The sequence below is a fragment of the Bactrocera neohumeralis genome, chromosome 6, assembly GCF_024586455.1.
Source record: "Bactrocera neohumeralis isolate Rockhampton chromosome 6, APGP_CSIRO_Bneo_wtdbg2-racon-allhic-juicebox.fasta_v2, whole genome shotgun sequence".
NCBI lineage: Eukaryota > Metazoa > Arthropoda > Insecta > Diptera > Tephritidae > Bactrocera > Bactrocera neohumeralis.
Genome location: NC_065923.1, coordinates 80,429,115 through 80,456,424, shown reverse-complemented (window position 1 = coordinate 80,456,424; position 27,310 = coordinate 80,429,115). Strand labels below are relative to the sequence as shown.

The 27,310-nt window shown below is 34.6% G+C and overlaps 1 protein-coding gene across 15 annotated transcripts in view; it reads right to left on the bottom strand.

Moving 5' to 3' along the window:
* LOC126761505 (poly(rC)-binding protein 3) overlaps positions 1–27,310 on the bottom strand; it is a 269,045-nt gene that overhangs the window by 143,387 nt on the left and 98,348 nt on the right. For 6 of the 15 annotated variants that reach the window (XM_050477791.1, XM_050477787.1, XM_050477788.1 and 3 more), the window contains exons 1-2: positions 21,254–21,482; positions 20,581–20,728 (exon numbers count right to left, since the gene is read on the bottom strand). The exons of 1 other annotated variant lie outside the window; for it this stretch is intronic. The gene's annotated coding sequence lies outside the window, so the exon portion shown is untranslated. Of the gene's footprint in view, positions 1–20,580; positions 20,729–21,253; positions 21,483–27,310 lie in introns of those variants that run through there. 8 more of the 15 variants (XM_050477792.1, XM_050477794.1, XM_050477790.1 and 5 more) reach the window with 5 other exon arrangements.

The following is a 27,310-nucleotide window of genomic DNA, read 5'->3' as shown; positions in this document are numbered from 1 at the left end:
TGTTTACTCATAGCTTTTATACGAAACAACAGCTGATCGTGTTTACTTTATGGACCTACAATAGTTGGCGATCAGAGAGCAGCAAAATTTACTGAAAGGCAGCTGTGACTTCCGGCATGGTGGCGGCTTGGCGGCATTCAGTGATGGAACTCTATACTTTCAAATATTGGATTCAAATCATCAGGCACTACGACAAAACTTTTCGTCGAGCGCTCCAGCACTGTCGTTGACGATTTGTTATATTTGGCCGTGGCGTAAATCATTATTAGCGCTACTCGTTGCGTGCCTTTCGTCGCGCTCTCGCATTTTGGCCTATATGGCGCCGACACATGTGCATGCGTAGCCAAGAAAAGCAAATAAACAAAAGTATGTGCATAAATTTTTAGAAAACGCAAAGAAGAAAAAAGTACGATTCAGTGTAAATTTGGCACAAAAATGGGCAGCGTAGCCGATGGGACGCACCGCGACCATATAAAGAGCAACCAGCGGAAAGTATGGTGTGCGTCATGTAAAAAATCAGTGCAAAAAACAACAAGGAAAAGAGGAATACAAGAGCGGCGCAAGTAAAACGGCGGAAAAGGTCAGCGGAAAGGCAATAGCAACGCTAAAGTGGAATAAACACACACACACATACATACATCAAATACCATCCACCCATACATACATACATATGTACTTACAATACAGCAGTTAAAAGTGGAATTGGGTTGAGTTGTGTTAGGTTATGGTTCTGCTTTACGCGGCCGCTTTTTGCTCTGGCAGCGCAAATAATTCCTGTTTTCGTTGGTTTTTCGCATTTTGTCGTACGCTTGACTGCCGTGACATTATCTTGACAAATCTTGCCAAGTTAAGATCGGCAACAAAATGGCCAGCAAACGCGCACGACAAGCCGTGCACTCAATATGCCCAACTTATTGCGACGATTTGTAAGTAGAGGCAAAAAACAACAATAAAAAGAAAAAGTGAACAACGACGCATGCGAGGAGTACATCATCGTTTGCCTGTTGTGAACTGGCACATATGTATGTACGTGTGTATGGTATATGTATGTATCTGTGTTTAAAAGTGAGGGCGTGTGTCTGCTTGTTTATTATTGTTTAATATATGTACATATTTTTCTACTTTATCAGTTTTTGTTTATTTTTTAACAAATGCCGTGCATGTAGTCCGGCGTGAATTGTTTACTTTAGTCAATTTACTGCTGCAATCATTGGCATTACCAGATGTTTAGTATGTTCACATGGCGCGGTCATAATTATGACCGTATGTATGTATGTACGTGCGTTTAGACTTAAGGCCCTGCAGGAAATTTTGCTAAATAAATATTATTTTATTATTATAATGTTTTTTTTTTATTTGTATTTTAGTTGAAATTAATTTTTTATCTTAGTCTTAATTATTTTATTTCTTAATATTTTGTTATAATTTTTATTAATTAATTTAATTTTTTAAATTGTAATATTTTTTCTAATTTCATTCATTTTTTTTTTATCTAGTTTAATTTTATTTATTTATTTTTTTAACTTTATTTTATTTTTTATATATAGTTTTTAGTAATTGTTTTTAATTCAATTCTGTCATTTTTTATATTTTCATTAATTTTTTGTAATTTTAATTACTAATTTTAAATTTTTTAATTTAATTTTTTTTTAATTCTTAACTAAAAATTAAAGTTAATTAAATTAATTTATTTGGTTTTAAATTTTATTTAATTAAAAGTTTTTTAATGAAAAATTGTGATTAATTAAAAAATAAAATAAATTAAATTAAATAAAATTTAAAACAGAAAAAAATGTAATTAAAAAATTAAAAAAGAAACCTAATTACAATTACCTTAATTTTTTATTTTCTGGTTTAAATTTAAATTTTTTAGCCTTAATTTCTTCATTAACTAGTAAATTTTCGTGCTTTTTGTAAGCGTCTATTCTACCATTACATTCTTATGTAATTGCGATCAAAGAAGAGCAAAACAAAATATTCCTCTAGGGCACTCAAACCAATTTAGCTAATGTATTGAACCCATACGATTAGTCATTAGCCTTTTTAATTCAGAATTTTGCTAGAATATAAAAAAAAAAACAAATTTTAGTAAAATTTTCAATGAAACATCCCCCGGGTGTGTCTATTAACAAATGAGCCGAATAAAATCACTCAATGAAAACTTCAACGTTTTAGTCAACAAAAAGATTGAACAGAAAGATGAACAGGGAAAAAGTTTACTTAATTGCTTATGAGACAGGTGGTGCACTGGTGTATCAAGACTATTGCCTGAATTCCCAGCAGGGTGCGTAAATAAATATTTTCATACTATATAAGTATATAAATGGACCGTATATGAAATATTTACAACAAGATAATGATAGTTAATGTAAAATAATATTGTAAAGTGTCGATTAATATTCTAAATATAGACGGCTCAAGAGATTGCAGCATACAGAATAATCATCGTCAATAAAACGATTGACATTGATGATTGATTTTAATTTATTTTTAATAGAAATCGTGCTTAATGACATTTACATTAACACACATACGAGTACATAATCGTTCTTGTGTATATGTAACAATAGCGAGCGGTCTTCGGTTTGCTGCGTCTTTGTTCCCTTTACTTGAGAACGATTTACAAAAAAATATGTATGCACATATACATACTTATGTATATAAGTACATGTTAAGCAGCAACGTTAGTCTGTTGAGTTCGAAGGAACAGATGATGTGGGTTGCTCATTAGAGTGGTATAACAGATAGAGGATGTGGGAAGCTCATTAAAATGGCATAGCAGTTTGCTAGCTGATTTGATATTTATACCAGTTGTTGTTTTATTGGTCACTCTCCCCTTTTTGGTCGAAAAGCAGAAATGTTAAGGTTAAGCTAAGTTATGTTATTCTGGCAGTTTCGTGAGCCACCCATAGACTATTTTTGGTCCTTAGTGACGTCAGGTGGAGTGCCGTTACGTTGGTCATGAGAAGTAGTCATCCTTCAGGATGCCAGCGCTGGACGTGAATTTCAAGAGGTACTGCGGCCTCACTATCGATATTTCGTCCAGTGTCTCAATCGTTTTGAAGTCATAAAAGTGGACTTGAGAAGTTTTTTAGTCGAAACGTCTTTCTTAATCTTCTTAAGAGCCGAATTCGTCGCATTTTTTTGTTCTGTTCGGTTCTGGAAGGGAAACTGCTTATGAAATCGTCGTAAAAATTTTGTTTGAAATGCGAAATTCACAACCTACGATTTTCACAAAAAATACACGTGACCGTTTTGTTCAAATCCTAAGGCTCTTATGCTTGAAAGCTACTTTTTGCAAAAAAAGTACAAGCTTCATTTATCAAAACAAACACTTTTACGAGCTCTTCAAAGTAGTCTTAATCAAAAGCTTTTTAGACCACCGAGATGATGCAAGCATTGAAGAGACATAGACAAGGTCTAGTTTAGTTTTCTTTGTTGGTAGCAAACAAGGCGGAACCAAATTTCTGTCAACAATAAAAATAAAGGCATTACTTGCACGCGCTTATCAATAATTGTATTTAATTTCAGCGTTTGGTATGAGACTTCCCAGCATACCGCTGGTATCATCAGCGCGCACAAAGAGAGAAAGCCACAGATAATGTATTTAATTTTGGAAATTGTGTACAAGCAATGAACTTTAATCACCGTTATTCATTAAAAAAAGGCAGTGAAAAACGAAGTATAGTACAACAACAAAAATAATAAATAAATATAAATAAGTGCTGAACTTAACAAGGTTCCACGGAGATAATGAGAAATTGAATTAAAGTTGATTGTGCGCAGCACAGAGGCTTACAGTGAACGAAGTTGCCAACAACAACAGCAGCGGCCGAACAGCACTTGAGGCTAAGAAAGCGCTGTGAGCTTTAGGTCAGTTTAGGTGCGCGAAAAGCAAATTGAAGGCAAAATAATGAAAAAAATATATAAGAAAAGAAAATAAATTAAAAAATAATAAAAAATAAAAAATATATACGTATATATGTATATATAAAAAATAAAATAATAAAAAAGGGTAAAAAAAAAGAAAAAATAAAACATAAAAATTGAACTAAGAGATACTTATATGAGATAACAAAACAAGCATGCCCAAGAGGGTGCTCTTACAGACCGTTCAAAACAAAAATAAAGAGATTACAAAAAAAAAAAACAACTACAAATCATTCATGGACATTTTCGCAGTTGAGTACTGCTACGGTACCGTTATTTATTTTCGTTTTCAATTTGCGAAAAAGTGAAAATGTCAAGTGCATCAAGTGATGCGTAGCCGATTGGAACCAAACGCGCAACAACAACAACAAAGGGAACAACCAGCAGCAGCAGCAGTAGCTGAAGAGGATTTGCTTTGGTAGACAACAACTTGATTAAACGAAAGGCAACAATACAAAGTCTTCGTGCAGCCTGAGGAGGCGAACGGCACGCGGTAGTCGCTCAAGCACAACGCAAAGTGGTGGGCCACGCTTTGGGCAAGTCAGTCAAGCAACAAAGTAAAGTTTTAGTGTTTGCCTTTCTCATTGACTCTCAACTCACTGCTGCAAGCATACGTTCGCGAAATGGGTCAATAATATAAATGCAAATTAAGCGAGTTATAAACGCGTCTTTAATAGTGGCGCATTAAATGCAACTTGTGACAACACACACACACACAATCTTGTCAAGATTTAACGAGTTGATACTGCAGAAGATTGCTTCGTGATTAGAATAACTATTAGAATTGGTTTAAAAAACAAAAACAAAAACAAAAAACTTCCGCAGCTGTGTTGCCAGCCAATCACGCTAAGTGGTTATTAAGTTGCTGTCGTTGGCAACGCGAAATTCCTACAGCATGTGCTCATGCTTAAATTTATATTACTCCAATTATTAAATGTGTTTTGCTTATTTCTTTAGTTCCGTTCTTTTTACAGTTTGCTTTGTTGTCAGTGCTGCTGTCGAGCTTTCGGCGAAACTTGATGTTTTCATTTCATTACTTTTATTTTCGGAATGAAGTTTAAGCAGCGAAGGTAGCCGGAAAGCATAAAAAAAAATTTAATTGCAAGAAAATAATAAGATACTGTGAAGAAAAGGATAAGTATGCACGTTAAAAGGTATTAAAATATGAAAATAAGAAGGCGAGGACGGTTTTCACACCCCTTAAAAGGAAGTACTACAAAAAGTACCATTAATAGTTTCGTTAAAAAAAGTGGTTTCGTGCTTTCACATTTATGTGGAGAGCATTCTTACAAAATTATTTTCGAGCTTTCACTTTTACTGAAGAGCTTTCAAACAAACAGTGATTTTCGTGCTTTCTGTTTTACGTAAAAAGTTTTCTTACAAACATTGGTTTCGTGCTTTCACTTTTACTGAAGAGCTTTCATACAAACAGTAATTTTGTGCCTTCAACTAAACGTGAAAAGCTTTCATGCAAATTAAAATTAAATACAAACTAAACCACAAAGGTGAGTTGGTGATTTCATTAAAAAAAAGTGTTGCACAGAGCTTTCATCTAATTAAAAGCTCGCATTACAATGTGCCGTGGGTGACTTTGCCTATGTTTTATTAAGCTCCCACTCATAAATTCACTTGAAAACTTATTCATTTTGTTTACCACTTCTTTACGTACCTACTAATATAATCATGTCTCTTTTAATTGTTTATAATATGATAACCGCACCCTGTGCATAGAGACACCCTCTAAAAGTAAAAGTAGCAAATATACCTATACTCAAAACTGTGCTTTCGGACGTCGTAAAGGTGTTGAATGAAATGTGCCATAATTTTAGTAAAACTGCCTGTCAGTTGGATTAACCAGATCCACAAACAACCAGCACGGATCATTAATATAAGACTACAACAAAATCGATAAATAATATGTAGAAACGATTTAGGATGGTAATTTGTATGACTTAGCTCATTTCACTGACTGAGACACCGATACACACAAGCACTTGAATTTTTTCGCTATCTTTCTGCATCTCATGCTATGCAAATAGAATTCTATTAATAAAGCTGTGACTCGTTTGCAGCTGTTCAAGCCGGTTTCAGTCGAGTTAAGTGTATATGAAGATAAATAAAAATTGAGTGTTTGTTTGTCAAACTGAATAAAGTACTATATTTTGATTGCTTTTAACAAGTTGGGGTGATTTTAAGAACAAATATTTTAGGGTAATAGTGATTTATAAGAGAGATTGCGTTGGTGAGTCTCATTAGAGCTTATGAAACATAGAAGAAGATATATGTATAACTAGACTAGGGACGTCATTTTGAAAAGTTCGGAACTTCTTGATCCCGTACCCGCTCTACCAAAAGAACTTTCGGACTGTTCCTATTCTAGCAGCAGTTCACTGTTGTAAGCATCAATATAATGTAGTATATAATTAGCTGAGCTCAGGTTTATATATAATTTTTGTAGCTAATTTTTAAAACTGTGGGGTAAATTTTTGTGAGTTTTTGAACATTTTGTTTAGAAGCTTAAACCCCGTTATTTTAAGCTAATCTCTTTGATATTTTAAATATTTTGCTTGAAAAATAATGAACCATTGTCTTAAAAGCGGCTTCTAACACGACGGTAATAGCGCATTACTTCATTGCTTCGAATGACAAATAAGAAGCAGGTTTTCTTCGGCAATAATTAATATGGAATTGAATTGTTAGTAAAAAAATTAGATAAATTACGAAAAATATAAAGAAATAAACGAAATTAATATGAAAAATATAAAAAAAAAATAATAATAATAATAATTAATACTCAATTGAGCTGCTAAGAAAAAAAATACGATAAATTACGACAAACAGTAAGAAAATTTAATAAAAAGAAAATAAAAAAATATTTATGTATTATTATTATTTAAAAGAAAAAAATTAAGATAAAAAATAAAGCGAAAAAAACAAAAATATATAAAAAAAAATAGTAATAAATTACTTAAAATATCAGAAGCAACTACTTGAAACAAAAACCAAACTCACAAAACAAACAAATAAAATTCATATACCATATTTACCAAAACAAATAAAACATATGCACACTTCTAATATATGAAGTGTAAATGCAAACAACCCTAGTAATTTATTGTAGTCGCACATATGTATGAACATAAAAGCTTTGGCAAAAAAATAAAAAATAAAAAAAAACTTACAAAACTATTCGACAAAAGCGCGCAAAAACCCATAAAAATAAATCAATTCGAATTCAAACTTGGAAATTTAGTTTGCCGCTTCACGGTACTTAAAAGTCCGTACTTGAAGCTGAGCTTTATGGTTGCGCTATTAGCCATAAAGATTACAGTTAGAAGCGATATGCATGCACATGGTTAGCGATATTTGGAAAAGGTCGTAAAGGCGAGCAAAAACAATAACAATTTAATTTAACAAAGTGACAAATCATAAAAGGAAGTAATTACTATTTTTTGATAAAGTTTATGCGAATTCTTTGAGAGTGAGATATTTCAAAGGCAAAAAAATGTATAATAAAAAAATTAAATATGCAAAAAATAAAAAAAAACAATAAATATATACAAAAATTTAAAAATAAATAATAATAAAAAAAATATTAATGAAACGAACATGGGATTTCTCATAGAAAAAAATTAATTATATAGTATTTAAAAATTAAAAGAAAAAAAATATATGAAAATATTTTAAAATAAATAATAAAAAAAAATAATAATAATAAAAAAATAATAAAAAAAATTATAATAATAAAAAAATAAAAATTAAAAAAAAAAATTATTAAATAAATAGAGAATTTCTTATAGACTTTAGATCATGAATTTTTCATCAAAAATTAGTTCAGTTAGATAGGAGATCAGCGTCTTTAACTAATAAGCTTGTTAAGGAATCGCTCTTTGTGAACAAAGGAACATAACGTTATAGTTTGGATACATTAAACCACAATCGACTTTCCGAAAAAAAAAATCGCGTTTGTCGTGGGAACACGTCGTCATTCATGCTGATATCGCAATACGAAAAAACGCGTTTCAGTGAAATCTTGACCGTTTATTTTTTACAGCTTTGCCTGTCTCTCTTTCTACGTTAAATTTTCTTGTGTTTTTATGGCACTACGTGGTCACATGGTTCCTAAAGATATAAATCTTCGTTTTGTAACTTCGACCTTTCCCTTTCAACCGCAAAATTTGAATTTCTCTTTCAGTTAAAAATCTTTAATGCCTGCTAAAAATATAATTATTTTCTGTTTTCGGCGCTTTCTGTGTGCATTACACTTTTTTAATTTAGTTTTTATTTTTTTTTATATTTTCTCTTTTTTTTATCGTATTATAAGTGTATTTGGTGCACTATTCCCCTTCCTTTTTTGTATGGCACAACTTTGCTTTGCGCAAATATCCGCCGCACTTTGTGCGTCCATAATTGTTGTTTGCTTTGCTGTTGTTGTTGCCAGTAACCACAAGTGCAGACGCTATTTTTGCTGCATTTATTTCATTTTTCTCTTTTTAACATTTGCTTTAATTCTTTTTTCAATTTACATCATTGTTATTGTTGGAATTATTTTATTTATTATGACTTATAAGCGCTTCACAGGCACTTCTTGTTTTAAAAGCCGCGTCCAGCAGCCAGCAACCGCCAGCCAACAGGCAGTAATGCGTTGCGTCCGTACGCTCTCAGGTGAATTTTAGCAGATTTTTTTTGCCATATTTTTATGCAACTCATGGTAGTTGCTTTTACATTACTTTTGGCCATTGCTGCTGCTGCTGCCATATGCGCTTGTTGGCTATATTTCGCTTGCTTGCAACATCGGCGCTCTAATTGGTAGTCGGTTGCTGTTTGAATTTTATATAGAAGTGCTGCAGCCGCAGGTAAGAGCGTTTGAGCGGCGTGCAGACGCGCACACAGCTTGCTTTTTCAGCCTAAATATTTTGCCCCATGTGAAGTAGAGCGAAAAGCTTTTCCAATGAAATTTTCAAATTGCCGCAAAACTCTTGCGGTTTAATTAATGATTTATAGTTTTTATTTTAGTTGGTTCGCTGGTGTGTGTGCGCGATTTTATTGAGTTTGAGTAGGCTTAAATTATATTTTTAAATTGCTTTCATATTTCTGAACTGGGTTCACGTCTTTTAAAAGTTTTTAAGTTTTTTTTTAAAAGCACTTTCATTCATAATATTTCAGTTTTTCTAAATTTTCAATATACTCCCTTTTTGCTTAGTATTTATTTTTAATATAATTTTTTTAATTGTCATTTTATAAAATAATTATTTTTTATTTTTTAATTACTATTATGTATAATTTTTTAAATTTTATTGTCTTTTTTGTAAATTATTTTGCGTTTTTTTTAATTTTTTTATATAATTTTTCTTATTTTTTGTATTTTTAATATATTTTTTAGTTATGTTTTTTATTTTGCAAATTTATAAAAAAAAAATTATTTTTTATTTTTTTTTAATTACTATTATACAAATTTTTTAAATTTTATTGCCTTTTTTTAATTATTTTGCGTTGTTACTTTTTTAGTTATTGTTTTTTTTTAATTTATTTTAATTTGCGTATACATATAAATATTTTATAGAGATCCAAAAAACTCAAATTCCACACTTTTTGCGTTCTTATTTTCAATATTTGTTTTTTTATTTGTAAATTTATAAAATATTTTTTTTTTAATTTTATTTTTAATTATTTATTATTTTTTTTTGTTATGTATTTGTTTTTTTATCATTATTAATTTATTTACATTTCTTATTCCTTATTTTGTTTTATATAATTTTTAAATTTTCAACTAATTTTTGATTAGATGGAATGTCAGCTCTAACAACGACCGTTCTCACGGTCAATCCGGCAGCACCATGCCTCGAAATTACTACAGGAATTTTTTCTACCGCTACAACAATAGCAACGGTATTCATAGAATTTCGACTGTGTTAGAGATTTTTTTAAAAGCCACGATTGTTTAGCAATTTCGTACAATAAATGTATTGTGTTTGTATATACATACATATGTGCATGTTAATTGCATAAACAATTTTACATACAATAAAATTACTTAGAAAAATGCATAAATCAATTTAATTGTTGTCTTGTCACTGTGTAAGTATAAACAATTGCAAAATTTAGTTATGCCATAAAATGCTGTAAAATATTCGAAAATGATATGCAATAAAAATTAATATTTACATATGTTTTAAATTTTATACAATTATTGCATTATGAAATGCATAATTTATCACAATGCACATTCTATTTTCTACTCAGCTGCTTATTTACATGAATTTTTACAATTATGACACAGACAATTTGATATTCAGGCTTTAGAAAAATTAGCAGCACACAACACACCTTTTGCGCATTTGCAACGCCGCTTGTGTAATGAATAATATACACACACACATAGAAGTATATACATATGTATATGCAAGCGCATAGAGACATGTGTGTGTGCACCTACTCACGAGTGGGTAAACAATATCAAATTAAAAGGCAAAAAGCTGAACAAATGCGAGGAAACGCTTGCTTTGAACAGCGCCGCACTTAGTGAGCGCGAGACAGGCGTCTCTTTAGTGTTTAGCTACCAGGCAAACACGCCGCCAACGTCGCTATAATCGCCCACCTGTGCGCCGCGGCTAAGCTTCACGTGCCGACACCCAACCACCGCGAGATACAACTAATAAATCAAAATGATCGACACTTGAAATTTGACCAACATTTCAGCAGAAAAAAATATGCGGAGAAACAGCAGCAAACAATTAATTAAGGGGCTAAAATTTGGGGGGCGGAACGTAAACAAAACACAAAATAAATAACATTAATGAAACATAAACAACAACAACTACAAAAAATGCGACTTTATTTCACAGCGTGTGATTAATTTTCGATTTTTACACTTTTCTGACTGTGAATCATTCGGCGTTTAGGTGTGAACGCGGAGATACCTGCTTGCTTGGTTGAGTGTGACTAGTAGATGTGTGTCTTTACTATACATATCACGGCGCATATTAAATATGCGGAATGAAGTATGGAACAAAATAGCATAAACAATTAAAAAAAATTAATTGAAATAAAAAAAAAATACAAATAAATAAAAAAAAAGAAAAAAACGTTAACTTCGGCTGCAAAAATACACCCTTCACAGGTGCAATAAATGTATGTGTTCAATCGAAAATGCTATAGTAATAAAACCGATGAAAAATTTTTTCGGATTACATAAAAATAACATATACAAATAATATATCTTGTCAAATGTGAAAGTTTTCCAAAAGCATTTGATTCCGATCGTTCAATGGCAGCTATATGCTATAGCGGTCCGATATCGGCCGTTCCGACAAATGAGCAGCTTCTTGAAGAGAAAATGATGTTTGCAAAATTTCAAAACGATATTTTAAACACTGAGGGACGGACATGGCTAAATCAACTCAGCTCAACATACTGATCATTTATATATGTATATATGTACTTTATAGGGTCTCTGACGATTCCTTCTGGGTGTTACAAACTTCGTGACAAACTTAATATACCCTGTTCAGGATAAAAAATCTAAAAATACATATATAAATAGGAAAAACAAATATTAAAAAAATTACGTAAACATTTTTTTTAATATTAAAAAAGAAAAAGAAATATATTATATATATAGAAAAAAATAGAAATAAAACAAACAAATAATAGAAAAAAATATAACGAATACAAAAAATTAAAAACAAAAAAAATAGAAAAAATATTAAAATAAAAAAAATTTAAAAAAACAAAAATAAAAAATATAGAATTCAAAAATAAAAATGAAATAAAAAATAGAAACAAAAAACAGATACAAAAAAGATAATAAAAAATTATTTAGATTTTTTCGTGTTATTGGCACAAATATGTTGAGTCAAATATGATTACTTGCGGATAATAGTAATTAAGCACGAAGCAGGTGGAGTTCAAAAGCCACTCAAGGCAGTAAATTGCTTACAAACGACTTTTACTTAACACTTTTGGTGATTGCCTGAGAATTTGCTATAAAAAGAACAACAACAATACAAAAAAACTAAAAAAGATATGTTAAATGCAATATATAGTATTACGTAAGCGTACAGTTTCTTTTCTTATGGCATAAAAGGATATAAAAAGTTCTTCAACTTCATTTTGAGCGGTCAGTTTATATGACAGCTATACGTTATAGTGGTTCGATCTGAACGATTTGTTAGGATATTGTAGCATTGGCTTGGACAATAATATATACCAAATCTCGAAAAGCTATCTTGTCAAACAAAAAAGTTTTTCGTACAAAAACTTGTCTTGGATCGTTCAGTTTGTACGGCGGCTATACCCTATAGTGGTCCCATATGAATAATTTGTTCACAAACAGAAGCGTTGCATTGGAATACATTATGTATCAAATTTCAGGAAGATATCTTGTCCAATAAAAAAGTTTTCCATACAACAACTAGATTTGGATCGATCAGTTTATATGGTAGCTACAAGCTATAGTGCTTCTATGCCGACGATTCCCACAACAAAGCAACTACTTGGAGAGAGAAGAAAGTGTACAAAATTTTAGGTTGATATCTCAAAAACTGAGAGACTAGCCCGCGTATATGTATACAGACGCACAGATGGCCATGGCAAAATCGGCTCGGCTGAGCATTTATACATGTACATTACGGGTCTCCGACTCCTTCTAGATGTAATAAACGCCGTGGCAAACTTAATATACCTTATTCAGGGAGCGGTGGTCCACATAAGGCTTTTTGAAGAATTAATTATTAAATAACGCACCAAAAATCAGGAAAATTAACATACTTTTATAGTTTTATACTTTAAAAGCTCTTTTTTCAGCAAAACCACGGCGCTACATACACATTATGAACTGTCAAACTGTTTATTTCTAAGCCAACGCAAAAAAAGATAAATAAATAATAAAGTCCATTAAATTTCCCACAGTAAATTCCGTGCAGCTTAATCTATTTTCATCTACAGTCAAACAGTCATCACACCTTTTGGCGCACATAAAAATCAATAACAAAGCCACTGAATGAGATTTTGCCCGAAGGCCTTGCCACCCTTACCTTTCGCAGCAGCGAACTGTTGGTTTGGCAGACGGACGGGTGAAAATCACTGAAAGCCGGCAATAATATTTTTCGCTTTGTAAGCGCTGCGAATGAATGCATAGAGGCAGTGAATAAAAGTAGCAGAAAAAAATTAAATTGCACTTACGCTTCTGGTGGGCAATGCAATAGAACGCGGACTGGATGGCTGGTTGGGGTGGTGAGTGGTAAGGTCGCCGTGTTGGCAGGGAATGTGACGAGTGTTTGAAACTGATGAAATTCGCACAGCTCGACCAAAGGCAAAGTCGAAAACAAACAAGTGTATATGTAAAGCATAGAAAAGTTCAAATGCCAACAGTGGCCGACGGCTTGGCAGTAGCTGGATTTTGTGGCGCGCTCTTGGCGCTGCGCGTAGCATGAGGTCAGGCCGTGCAGACGACGTAATAGTTAGTCAAACGATTGCAATGGACTATACAAAAATTCCTAACGAAACGAAAAAATAAATAGCAACATAACAAAAAAGGCGAAATGGATAAAAGAAGAAATGTGCTGTTGGTGGTACAAAGTCATGTTGATTTAGCGAAAAGTTAGTTGGCGCATTGCACGGGGCGCATAAAAGGTGCTGCTGGCGGTCAGCAATAGGTGCTGTTTGTGCGCTCACTGATTTGGTTACGGCGCGGACGTGAATGCCAGCGCAACGAACAGCAAACAGAAGTGCAACACGGCTTACAAATAAAAAAATTAAAAAAAAAAATCCAGAAAAAATACGTTGACGTCGGTGGCAATGAAGCTATAATACCGTTCACATGTGCATTTCTTACGGGATAAATGGGTGTAAAAAGAACTTAATTTTCATTTTAACCAGACCGTTTGTATGGCAGCTATAGTGCTGGGCTCTGAACAATATGTTTGGAGATTGTAGCGTTCCCTTGGACAATAAACTACACCGAATTTCGTAAAGATATCTTGTTAAATAAAAGCGTCTTCCATACAAGGACTAGAATCTGATCGATCTGTTTGTATGGCAGCTCTATCCTATAGACGTCCGATAACGGCGGTTACGACAAATGAACAGCTTCTTTGGAAGAAATGGGGTATGAGCTAAATTTGCTGATCGATATCTCAAACTATGAGGAACTAGTTCGCGGGGCAAACTTAATAAAACCCATACAGGGTATAAAAATGTGCGAGGAAAATAGGAAGTGCAGAGGTGATGACACGACACAAAGCGTGCGGCGTAAAAATGGGCCGCTGGACAAGAAAAGTGGTGTGTGATGGTTAGGAAAGTGAGACGCTTGATGAGGTCGGTGGTGGGGTTAGCGCAGGTAATTTGTTGGGGCTTCCTTTCAAATACAACAACATGTGGCAATGTGTGATAAATATATGCCGTGTTGCAATTGTGAATGAGCCAACAGCCCGGTGCTAGCAACACAAACACTCGTCCACGCAATAGACGCCATAAAATAATTGGAAGAAACACCAACAAGCCTACAAAGTGCACAACGTTAAAGTGGAAAGCAGGAAAATTGCAGAAAATGCACATATAAAGTGCAGGAAATATAAAGTAGAGACGCAAAAACATAGACAATCAGGCAATCGGGCGAGCTACGAATATAGCAAAGTAAGGAGAACTTGCTGGGAGTGAGGCAGTGCCTCGAACAAGTAGCGCATACAGAGGTCGTACGCGAAACCGCATAAAGCAGGCAAGTTCCGCCACACGACACGAGTGGAGTCGGCACAAATACTTAGAAAGCAATAACAACAGATACACTCCAACTATATAAATATTACTTAGAGGCATGAATGCATGCAAAGTAAACAAGTAAATAAGAGTTCATTGCAGAAAGATTCTCATATTCCAGTAACTGGAAGCATAATAGTCTAGCGTGTCGAATTAGTCGGGTATTAGCAGCAGTACCCGTTGGTTGTGTGAGGTGGTGGTGTGTGGGCCATGGTGCAGGAGTTACGGGCTAACGTAGACACTTTGTGACAAAAGCGGACTTCACGGGGCGACGAAGAGGTATAGAAAGTGTGTTAGGAATAGCGTGTCGTTGGCCTTAGACAATAAATGCAGTAAGTAAGCGGAAATCTGAAAACAAGCAACATGTAATGGTATGGCATAAAATATAAACGACACTTGCTCTAATCCTGCTTTTGCAAAGATGCCAGATGACAGACGTCATATACCTTTGTAGTGTTACGCTTTGGAGAAATGTCAGTATTGCTAGCAATATTGAAATCTTAGACAGCTACATTTGGCACATTTTCCTAAAGAAATATGTGCTTTGGTAATTTCTGTTGGTATATCGAAGTAAAATTTCGAGCCGGTGAGTTTGATAGGGGTCTACCACACATATTTCTATGAATATGGTTAGAGTTTAACAGAAACTTAAGAGCCTCAGGGTTTAAATATTACGAGAGATTTCGAATCTTTTATATACCACTTCTGAATTTTGAAAAAACTTTATTAAATAACATTACACTTTTTGAAGCAACTATTCTGTATATACAATACTTTTTAGAGACACCAACAGCAGCTCCTTTTATGTAATTAAGGTGAACGTTCTATATGCTGAGCTTTCATTTGTTCAAAGTTTGTCCCCATAAATTAGGCTGAATACGTTTATACATCGCTTTTTAGTACGAAATTTCCTACAATGTTTTGGTGTTTCTCAGGACGCACATAATTTTTGAAGACCTGGTTCAAAAGAGTACCACTTTCTTACTGTCTCGCATAATTCAGTTTCTTGACGTTGCTATTTATGCCGGCTTCACAGATCTTTGTTTAGTTTAAAGTGTTATCCGTTTGTTGCACCTTGTCTCTGATCTTTAATATTAAAATAACTCCTGGTAAGTGCCGATATTTTTCACTTTGCTTCTTAGTATTCGTTTTTTTTTTTAAGTTTTCGAGTTTCCGAGTAAGTAATCATACTTTTTTTAAGGGAATTGTTCATATGAGAACCACTTCCACGCTTAATTAAGTGCTTCAATCGTCCGATTTATTATAAGTAGTAAGTACATCACCCTTTTTGGTGTCAAGAGTTAACTATTTTTCTAAAACTCACGCAATTATAGCATGTTTCTTCAGTTAATTTCTCTGTAATCAAGTTTCTTGAAAGCTTTAAGCCATTATCAGCACTATCAGCACTATGCATAAGCTCGCCCAACCTTAAGTATTTTTCTGAAGTGCATGCTTTTTAAGAAGTATAGCTCACCGCTTGCAACACAACAAAATACTTTTAATACCCACTTCAGACTTGAAACCACAATGCAAGCATGCTTCAGACAATCAGAGAAGAAAATCGTTTAAAAGGAAGAAGCAGTAAAAAGCAAGCAATCATTAATCCAGAAAGTACAGCAAACTAGACGACAGGAAACATGAAAATCTAATAGACTAACTGTTGTTGCAAGAGCAAATGAGAAGTGGTTAAGTATGGCGAGCGCGGAAAAGCATAATAATGAGAACTTACTGTAGAGCAGCGTGGAACTGCGAAGAAGAAAATGTGAGCAAATAAATATTTATAAATAAAAGTCAAAGCAACTAAGCATATCAACTATTTAAAATATATAAACTTTACTTAGGGGCAAAACTTTATGGGTTAGATACACGGGTGGTGGGTGGTCTATTCGGACGGCCTAGGCTATAATCCAGCAGGCAAGTCGAGTGCACCGAAGCAACGAAATGTAATCACCATTCAATTTGCTTCCTATTTATATAGTTAGGCAAATATATACCGACTTTTGTGGCAAATCGAAGAAAAAGTGTGAAGCAGACACATAAAAAATGGCGAATAAAAAGCCAGGTAAACAATGTTAAGCCACAGAGTGGTTGCGGATTGCAAGCGGCGGCCAACAACAAGTTCTAATAGGCACGAGCAAGCACAACAGACACTCAACGAACAGTATACGAGCGTGTACGCCTAGAACTTAGGTGGCAGAAGGAGGCAGTCAACAATTCTTTAGGCGACTACACGCGTCAGTGCAATCGCAATTGTTTGGCGACCGAAGCTAAGCTGAAAATAAGAAGTTGCAAGCGCAAGTCATGCCGCTATTGCAGGCAATGCAATGAAGTAATGCAACATTGTGCTGGCAATGGCAACAAACTCAACGAAGCGCCGAGTCCAAGTAAGTGTGTGCTATTACTATGCAAGCCGGCTAGAGAATCTTCAAGTGTCGTTAGCACTTGTGCGAGCGCGCGAACGTTAGCTGACTGGCTAATTGCGGTCGGGCTGACTGACTGACGTCTTGACTGCTTGCATGGCTAGTTGCTGTTGTTGTACCTTGCATGGCTGCTCACGCTAGCTGGCTATTGGTTTGCTTGGTTAGCTAAATAGCGGTTGAAGTGTTTCAATGGCGGACTTGTAACTATGCTCCATGCCACTTTACAATATAATTTTACAAATATTGTATTGCTAATGTTGTGGCCGCTGATCTACAAGCGCGATAATAATGCATTATCGGCTCATTTGTTTGTGCACTTAATGTGATTGAGCGAATGTGCTGTACATGACAGAAAAACAGCTAGATTTCACATACTTGTATGCATAATATGAGTGTAATTAAAGCGCCGGGGTTTCATAAGAATTTCATAAAAAATAATGTATTCGAAATATAATGTAAAATCGTTGTAGCATTAGCTACAATAATGGTTTAAAACGAGGTTGCATTAGCTTTAAGCTGTAGTTGAACTACCCCTTGACATCAAGCAAATATGCTTTGTAGTTCATAAAAATGTTATAACAATTTTTACGAGAAATTTTATAGCAAATTTTCATAACGGGCTTGAGCTTGAAAGCATGTTTGTACTAATTTAGCGCTGTATTGCCAGTGCTAATGCGGAAATTGTAAATAATTATTTAGAATAGATTGCAAAATGTTAATTTTTAAAAACAAAATTGAGGTTATCATGAGAGTTGTAATTGCAAATATAATGAATATTTTTATGAATGCAGAAGCCTTTGAAAATGGTAAAAAAAATCAAAGAAATTTATAGTATGTTGAAACCCATCGGAAAAATAAGATAAAATATCAAACATTAAAGGAAAAATGATTTACGGACAATCTGGGGCCGATATTGTTGAATTTTTAAGGATTAAAAAGTGATTTAATTTTCACTCCTTCCTCAATTAGCCTCAAAATTTATGTGAAAAATTCAAATACTCGAATTTTTAGATTTTTTATTTTTTAAAAAGGTAGAGAAAGATCTTTATCAAAATTTCGATCGGTCAATTTGTATGACAGCTATGTATGTATATGCTATAGTGATCCGAATTAAATAATTTGTTTAGAGATTGTAAAGTTGCCTTGCAGAATAATCTATGCCGAATTTGGCGAAGATATCTTGTCAAATAATGGAAGCTATATGCTATAGTGACCCGATATCGGCTACTCTTACAAAAATTTAGCTTCTTGAGGAGATATAAGACATATCTAAAATTTCAGATCGATATTTCAAAAACTGAGGCACTAGTACTGTACAGTCAAACTGTATGTAATAAACAGACATGTCTAAATCGAGCCACTTCGACACGCTTATCAGTTATAAATGCATAAATGTTTCTTTCTGGGTTTTAAAAACTTCGCGGAAAACTTAATATGACGTATATCATTTGATATTACGACTATAAATTTCGCACACATTTTAATAATTTTGGAAATAAATAATTATGAGTAAAATAGCTTTAATTCATAAAAAAAACATACAATTTGATATAGAGTTTTAACAATATCTAGGCACGTAATTTGCAAAAATTTTCAAAGAATAATAAATTAAATAATGCATTTAGATTATTTCAATTAATAATCGCACTTCCTGCACCCTTATTACTATTACTCACTGCCCTTTATTATAATTACCTAGAAATTTTTAAATATCGCAAAAACAATTATTTCTAACAATTTCTGCTTTATTTATTTTGTATTTAATTTAATTATAACTGACTTTCAATTTCTTTACAAAATAAATACTAAATTAGAAAGAGTATTTTAAGCATAAAAATGTTAAATTATTTAATTACTGGCAGACATAATATCCCTATACAACATTTCCCCACATTATTTACAAGAGAATTTAAAGAACACGCACTTTTTGTTTTATTTTCTCCGCAGCAACTCATTTAATAAAAATTTACATAAACACATGTTTTTGTATACAAAAGATTAACTTTTTATACTTCTTTTTCGACTGCGATACCTGCTATGCTGTAGAGTGCAATAACCCTACAGTTAATCGGCAGATCGACCGCACAGCATTAATTTATGCGCGAATCCCAATGTGTGACAAATGAGCAAAGTTGAAGTGATTTTATTGTATTATTTTTTATCACTTATGTTTTATATGTATATTTTGTTTGCATGTATTTATGTTTTGTCGCTCGTTGCTAACAAACCGAAGATTAATGGCAAAAAAAACTTGCAAACGGTGAAACGCAAATTTCACTAAATCAGAAAATTAAATAATCTCTACAAAAAAAGCAGCAGATAAAAAAATAGAAAAAAGTTGGCAGTTGCCGGCGTTTGACCCGCGGCTAGAAGAATTTCGGCCAATGACATTACGATACAAGTAAGCGCGACGAACCGTGAAGTTGGCACACAAAGGAGGGAAAACAGATAATAAAAATATAAACTGTAAAAATAAAATCTATAAAATAAAAATAAAAACAATAAAATATAAGAAACAATTATTTAAGTGCCAATTTAAATCATTTTATAGTAGTCATCTATTAATGAAAAAAAATGTTAAGCGCACATTACCGATTTATTTCCTTTATTTATTTTATTGTCTGAATTTATTATATTTCCAACCATATAAAATAATTACGCGAAACGTCAGTGCACCAAAATCGCCTCCAATACAGCAATTGCAATAAGTAGATAAATGCAGTCGCAGCAGCGCAGCACTGCCGCCGTATATACACGTAGCAGCGACGCGTCGCAGCGCACACTCAACACAGAGCGTTTGAGTGAGAGGCGCAGTCGTTAATTGGCGATAAACGAAATACAGTGCGCGCCGCAATACAAAAGAAAGCAAACAAATAAGAAACCGAAGAAGATGTAGAAGCGTAAAAAATCAAACCAAGTGGAAGAAAGCGAAATACAGCACAAAGCGTAGCGCAAAGAGCAACAACGCAAACGGCATGAAAGGCAACAGACAGAGCGCGCCGGAGAGACACCAGAAAATCAATTCATGTGACGGCAACGTCGGCAGCGACCGCAAACGACGTCAACAACTCACTGCGGCGTGCTAGCTGGCGCAGCGTCAAATGTGACGTACAGATTGTATATAAAGTGCTGTGCTTAATGTAAAGCACATAAAATTAGCATTTATTAAAATGAATTTTATTAGCTTAAGCTTCAATATAATATATATTACTGACGATTTTATGTTGACGACTGCTTGCCTAAAGCAGATGATAAATTCTAATAATTGCGTAGATTAGTTATAAAATAATTTTATATATGCACATGTAAATGCATATTAGCCAATTAGCAGTGCATACGTGCACAAACACAATGAAACGCGCACAGGAATGCAATCAAGCAACCAGTTTATTATAGAATTTTTCCAGCCGGACGGACCACATTGTTGACTAACCGGCTACATAGTATTATGAAAGTAGGAAAAACAAAAATTTACCTTTTGTTTTTATGCTGCGTTTACAACTCCTTTCGTTTGGTTTTCCGCTCGCTGCTGTTACACTGCTTTATTAATTTTGCTTTATGTGTATTCCTCAAACGGCGTCAGACGTGAAAAATAGTGCACACAAATCTCAATAAGAATCCAACTAAATTCAAAAAGGTTTATTACACACACACAAACAAGCACAAAACAATTATCCTTTTAGTAGTTGTTAATAGGCGTTTAGAATCTGATTTTTGTACACTTTACACTTATCCTTTTTTAAGCAAAAATTCACTGCACTTGCAATTTTTAACAAATTTTTACCCAATTATATTGTGCGCGCACTAAAAATTCTGTATTGCTTGGCCGACTGGCGAAATTGCAGCAAAACACACTTAAAATATATACGCTTTCAATTCTTATTTGTTGTTTTTAGTTACTTCCTGAATTTACAAGCCGCCGACAGTGAGAAAATTAGCAGACATAAACGCTGCCGTGCTGCACAAACAATTTTACCGCAAAATTGCTAATTTTATTGGTAAACTCGTTATTCTATTTAAATACAGTGTATTTTGTTGCAAATGCCTTTTGCTAATTTCTTTCAATTATTTTGCTTCGCAAGACTTGTAAGTATTTAACTTTGCGTTTGGTTGGCCGCTACTTGTTCACAATCGAATTTTTCACAAACCTTTTCTGCCGCTAAGTAAACGCGTTGCTTTTTAACTTTACACTTACACTTCTGTTTTGGTTTATTACCGTTTGCACAGTTAGCAATACAACTACTTTAATGTATTGTAATCTATTGTGTTATAATTCAAGAATAAATTACTTTTTCAAGAAATTCGCTTTGAAATTATCCGCTGCGCGTTGCAAACGATTTGAACACCACCATTAAATTTTTATGAGTGAATTTGCCAGTTGGACCAGCACCGTTGTTTGGCCGTGTTCGCTCGCTGTCGTCGTCGTTGCTTTCGTGGCCGTCATTCGATTTTTCGCTATTTCATTTCATATTGCTCTTTGTGCGTCCAACGAGCGCCGCGTTTCTGGTGTGTGCTCTTTTCAACACACTTGGCGTTCGTAGGCGGCTTGTTGTCTGTGGTATGCGGTGGTACTGCACGCACAAACTCTCAGCTGTTGTCAAAGAGGGAGGTAGAAGAGCGCGTATATGAGTTGACACGGCGGTTGAGTGGTGCAGTGAGTGTAGTGCTTTCGATTTGAGTGGAATTGTATTTGAGTGCATTGGCGTAGTGCTGCGCTGTTCGGCGCAGGCAATGCAACTAGAATTTTTCCGAGTGGAATATATACATATCTATGTGTTAGAACGTGGCAGTGTAACAGAGTTGCATTCGTTCGTAGGCCGGATGCTTGTGACTACGCTTTCATAAAATTGAAATTCGTTTAAATTTATAACAAATGTGTAATAAAAATAAATTTTAATATAAAGTGGGTCACCCACTACTTCAGCCATCATAAGGACGGATTCCACGAAAATCCATAGAAGTCGGGTCCATTCAGACCTACCTCTACGGATATAGCTTCTAGCGTCTGCTTTTAAATGTGAAGTGGCGATTCATTTGAGACGTTTGTCGATCACGTAGGAACGTTAAATGTCCCCAAAGATACGATCTCTAAGCCAATGGTAGGCACGGATCGGTAGTTCTTGGCATTTCCAGCTTAAACATAAATGACGTTTTCCGAGATTGCACTTAAGAAGCGTGATTAAACGCATTTATTTGAAGTTTAAAGTCTTTACCTCTTAAAATCAAGTCTGATTAAAGAGATCATATTTGAAGCTGTGGACTAAAAACTAGAGGCAGACAAGTTTCGAAAATAATTTTTAGAAATGCGTCCGAATTGGCACTTCTTAACCGAAGTAGGAACACCATCCGTTCCAGTTACCTAATCCCGCCGGATGAGGAAATCTGCGGAAAGGCTTGCTGTAAGAACTATTTCAATCAGCTAGACTTATGATTGCTCAAAATGTTGTTGTTGTGCGAATACAATTAGTCCTATTATGGTCAGCAGTTGTTCAATTCTGATTTACATTTATCCAGCTCCTTGTAATCTCCTGGTAGCCATATCCTCCTCGCGGATGTTGACTGGGCAATGGCCGACACGGCTTAATATCTAGACTTGTTCCTTCAGTAGGTCTTGGTGGTGCGAGCAGATGGTATCTACCTAAGGCAGAGGTAGGTATACATTCTCCTCTTCCTGGTAACTTTGGGATAAAGGTGCCCTAAAAACAAAACTCAATATGGAGGACAAACTGGAAGAAAATCAGGTTGGAATATCAAGCCAAACGTCGGTGGGAAAAATGGTTGCTACCACTGGCGGGCCCGCTTTGCAACGTAGATGTGCTACAGACTTTGAAGACTTTGGTCCCGAAAGCGTTGGAATCGTCAACACTTTGGACGAGGATGCTTTGCTACGTTAAGGACTAGGCCGAAGTCCACGAAAGGATTAGCTGCAAGTCCAACCGGATGAAGCAGGAATAGGAAAGTTTGGCTTGGACTACAGCTAAAAAGGGGAAGGCTGAGCATACTTTGCAGCGCGCCGCAATTCACGTAAACGGATCCGAGTTTCGCAAACAGGATCAGGGAACTGAATTTGGTCAGGAATTTTACTCAGCAGAAGATTTGGATAGCACTTGGACTTAGTTCTAAAAGCCTAGCTACGCAGGTATTAAGGTTCAGGACCGCTTGTGGTCCAAAGCAGTTAGGCTTCTTGGTAAAAGCAGAAACCTCCAAAGTAGCTATACCCCTAATTTATGCCTCTACGAGTTTAGAAAGATTATTTCCTTTTACAGCTGCACATAAAACGCGCATATGCACATACATGTGTATAGAGTAAATAAAGAAATGCTTCTTGTATACAAATCTGAGTCAATGTAGCTGCGCCTGCATGTACATATGTATAAGTTACATATAAGCACATACATATGCATGTATATATGCATTTGTAAATGCACTTGCAATTTCTTCTTCTTAAACGTTTTTTCTTTTCAGGTCAAGCGTTTTGCGCTTCAGTAGCACCGAGCTTTAGAGATGTTGGCGTTGAAAGCGCGTAATACTCATTAAAAGGCACAAAGTGTGAAAGCATGCACATCACACATACCAACATACATACACAGTTGTGTATGCTTTGTAGAAGTGTGCATTTTCACACATAAACTGCATATGTATGGGTGTAAGTATGTAAAGTTGTTCGTGTAGTGTATTAATTTAAAAATTATTTACTGCCAACAGCCAAACCGCCAATTGCATACAGCCGGGCAGGCAGGCAAGCAACAACCTTCAGGCCTAACGTTGCAGTAGAAAATTACAAAAACAACAGCAACAACAAAAACAGTGCTCAATAGAAATGGAAGCAGAATGCACTGCTGTCGCTGCAGCAGCGAGTGTTATTGTTGTTGTTGTTTTACACTATTGTTGTTGCATTATTGTTGTGGTTGTTGTTTTCATCTTTTTTGTTGTTATTGTTATAATATTTTGTTGTTTTTACATACCAGCTTTTTGGTGTTGTTTTTATATTTTTGGTTGTTGTTGTAACAATTTTGCTGCTGTTGTTGTTGCCACTGCCAAGTTGTTTTTGCATTTGCAGTTGTAATTACTCATGTTACAATTACATACATATACGAACATGCCTTGGCTGCCTGGCACTTATTATCGCTGTTGCGGCCGCTGCTGCTGCTGCCGCGCCGCATACGCACACTCATCTATCAACCAAAAAGAGATTAATAATAATTTAATTAAAAGCGGAAATTTAACGCAATGAAAATGAGATGAAAATGTGCAGCGGCAAGCGAGCCAGCGCCACTCAGTTGTTGTATGGAAATGTGTGCGTGTGTGTAACGCAGACCGCTTAACGTCGACATCAGCATATCAGCTTCACTGCTATTTGTGCTTATTATTATTATTGTTGTTGTTATTTTTTAGTAATGCATTTAACGTGTTTATTGCGTGGATTCTTATTTTCGCTACTCATGTTACCGTTTACCGATTGTTTTTCCTTGTAGTTGTTGTTGCATTTGTTCAATATTTTATTAATGCATTTTCGCTTGGTTTTATTCTTGTATTTATTTGCGTATTTATTTTACTTTTAATTCTTACTTCGGCTGACTACAACATTTTTATAAATCGACTGATTTCGCTTTTGTTTGTGAATTTTCATTTGCGTTTTTCCATCTGCATTTGCATTCTTTAGCGTGTATAAAAAGGCAACCAACAACAACTATGGCAAAGCAAAATTGAATAACATTTAATTAAATTTCCTCTTATCGCCGTTGAAAAGGATATGCAGCGCACTAATACACAGTTACTCGGCAGGACTATATGAAGCTGGCAAACGTTGTTTTTGTTGTTGCTGTAATTGTATAGTATATGTTGAGAGGCGAGCTCGTTTATAACGGGTGACAATCGTATATAACTACTTCTTACTAAAACGCTTGACTTGAAAACTTTTACTATTTTAGCGCTAGGTGGCAACCCTGTTTCACTATATTATGTAATTAGTGATCACTGACTACAGACACAGACCAATGTGTTTATAGCTTAATTTATGTATATAAATATCTCTCTCTCTCTCTCTTTCCCTCTCTCTCTCGCTCTCTCCCTTATAAAATTTTCTTACTCTCCGGCTTCTATTCCTGGCCTGTGTCCGGTCTTCCGTCATAAATAAATAGTACTCGTATTAATAGATCTTTTAAAACTCGCTGTAAAATCAGAGAACAACAAGAAATTTTTAGAAATCATATTTTAGTACTTCCATCGAACTCGGACTCGAATGTCGATGTTGAAAATGATATAAATTTTCATTTTCTGTGATCTTGAAACTCTACTTTAAACACTACAAACCAAAACAAAGTGGCTATGAAGGGAGAAGGGAAGAAGAAAACAAGCAAGAAGAAGACTTTCAAGGAAGCCGTACACGAGTATATTTAGACACAATAGAAGCCATTCTTACTGAATGAGGAATGCTGTAGCAAATGTTCACTTGCTCAAGGTCTAAAGGTGCTTTCAACTAACTTTGCTTCGAATATATGTATTTATAAAATCAACAACCAAGCAGACCCAGAAATTAAGACCCTTAACAGCGACATTTTTCTTAAAATTTAGGTTAAGAGGTCGATCTTAACAGTGATCTCTCTTGGACAGCTTAGAACGCCGGTCCGATGTGTTACCTGAAACTACTATATAGTAGATCATAAGACCATCACAAATCGGCAAATCGAGCGTATCACAAATTTGTTCAGACGGCCAATGTTAGTTACGGCTGTGTCTTCTGGTTCTCTAGAGGTAAGGCTACAACGAGGTGTTTCATCCTCAGTCTTGCAAATGCCCTAGAACCATCCTAAAAACATTTTCGAGGATTGAAAAAGCTGTATATAAGACGAGAATCGTAAGCTCAGTACCTTGAAGTCTTTATTTGGTGGAAGAGCCTGGGTATAAGAGAAGTAAAGAATGACAAAGTATACTATTAGGCGCTTTCGTGCCTATGCCTATTAAAACAGTTCAGGAGATTCATTGAAATACATAGCTCAGAAGCTGCCTAGAGCACTATACTAACTCTATACATTGTATTATCAACCTTTTTTTCCTGCCTTGCCTTTCACTTTTTTTCTTTTAGCATGAGTTCAGCTTGGCTTAAGCTACCTAAGCTCCAACGAAAAGATCGATAGTTCTTCCTATGAGTTTTATAAGTCTTCTTGTAAAGGTACTTTGTTTCTGACCCAACCTGCGTATATACTAAAAATAATCTATATTCAAAATGGACGCAGGAAACTGAGTGCAGCTACAGCGCTGACGCATTGATGTGGCTGGAAACTACGCGCTGGCCTTATTACGCACTTCCGGTGTTTTCACTTTGAAAAACGAAACGAAAAAATATGAATAAATATGAAAAAGGGTATAAGCAAGGACGTCATTGACTTCGGCAATGGCGTAGGCAAAGTGCTCAACGGTTTCATGACGGATGACAGTTGGTTTCCAACAGTATTATCCGAAGGATTTTGGAAAGTTGAGCTCTAGAGGGAATATTGGTAATCGGTATTCATGAGAATCATTCAAGGGTTTTGGGCGAGCAGAGCTTGAGAGAGAGAGTCGTAAACATTGACGTTTTCACCTGTATCATTCCAAGGGATTTGGAGAAATGGGCTCTAGAGAAAAAGTCGTTAACATTGAGAAAACAAGAGTTTTGGGGGAGTGAAGTTTGAGAGAGAGTCTTAAATATTGACAGTTAGTTTTTACCAGCATCATAACAAGGGTTTTGGAGATTAGGGCTAGAGAAAGAGAAACAATTTGGTGTTAATTTATGATGGATTCTGTGTTGAGACTAAATGATTGTGAGTCAATTGGTATAGCTTATTTTAGTAAGTAAGAATAGTAGGGAACCTCTGTCATACAACATTTTTTCGCAAGTGATTAAGGAAACAGCGCCAAAGCCTCTAGACTTACGTGGTATTGTGTGAACGAGTATAGTTTTCAAATGATTACGCGTAAAGTAAAAAAGGAAACAGAAAAAACGAATGGCATTTTTTTCGCTGCTACTCAATTAACTTATTCAAGTTTTTTTTTTCAATTAACTTTACTGTTCAGCTAAATGCTGCCAACTAAATTTTTTTATAACGCCTTTTCATTTTCGTATTTTTTAAGCTCTCCATTTCACTAATAATTGCTTGTGATTCAAATTTATTAAAAATTATATGTACACACTTGTAAATATATACATATATGTACTTGTATATGCT